The sequence below is a fragment of the Mandrillus leucophaeus genome, unplaced genomic scaffold (genome assembly GCF_000951045.1).
Source record: "Mandrillus leucophaeus isolate KB7577 unplaced genomic scaffold, Mleu.le_1.0 Scaffold1050, whole genome shotgun sequence".
Lineage (NCBI taxonomy): Eukaryota > Metazoa > Chordata > Mammalia > Primates > Cercopithecidae > Mandrillus > Mandrillus leucophaeus.
Window position 1 is genome coordinate 501,549 of NW_012098655.1, and position 756 is coordinate 502,304.

At 28.4% G+C, this 756-nt stretch overlaps 1 protein-coding gene across 1 annotated transcript in view; it reads right to left on the reverse strand.

Annotated features, from left to right (window-relative positions):
• DBR1 (debranching RNA lariats 1) overlaps nucleotides 1-756 on the reverse strand; it is a 29,585-nt gene that overhangs the window by 24,363 nt on the left and 4,466 nt on the right. The window lies entirely within an intron of this gene.

The following is a 756-nucleotide window of genomic DNA, read 5'->3' on the forward strand; positions in this document are numbered from 1 at the left end:
TATCTATCTATCTATCTATCTATCTATCTATCTATCTATCTATCTATGTTTTGTCAAATGAATAAATTTCCAGGATCCTTAGCTAGGTTCTCTTTTTTGAAATTCTTTTCATTATTAAAATAAATTAAAATAGTTTATTTTTCATTATTAAAGAAAAACAGTTGCTTAATCCACAGTGACTCAATTTTTTACACTTACATTTTTCATTGTGTATTTCCTAAAAACAAGGGCATTCTCTCCATGACAGCAGTACAATTATCAAAATCAATACATTAGCAATGATACCTTATCTACAAACTTTATTCAAATTTTACCAATTTTCCCATTGATGTCCTTTGTAACAAAATTTAAAAAAAAAGTTTTTCCTTGTCTAAGATCCAATTATAGATCACAGGTTGCATTTAGTTGTGATATCACTTTGGTGTCCTTTAATCTGAAACAATTCCTCAGTTTTTCTTTCATGATATTTTTGAAGGGTATAGGTGTGTTATTTTGTAGAATGTTTCTTAATTAGGGTTTATCTGATGTTTCCTCATGATTATATTCATGTAGTTTTGGCAAGAATACCACAGAAGTAATTTTGTGTTCTTCTCAGCACATCATATCATGGTGTTTATTGCATTACTGGTGATACTAATTATAATGACTTAAATAAAATGTTACCTACCATTAGTAAGTATCTAATGGTAGGTACTCTACTATCCTCTACTATCCTTAGTATCTTGTAGAGTGAAACTTTAAGACTGTGTAAATACC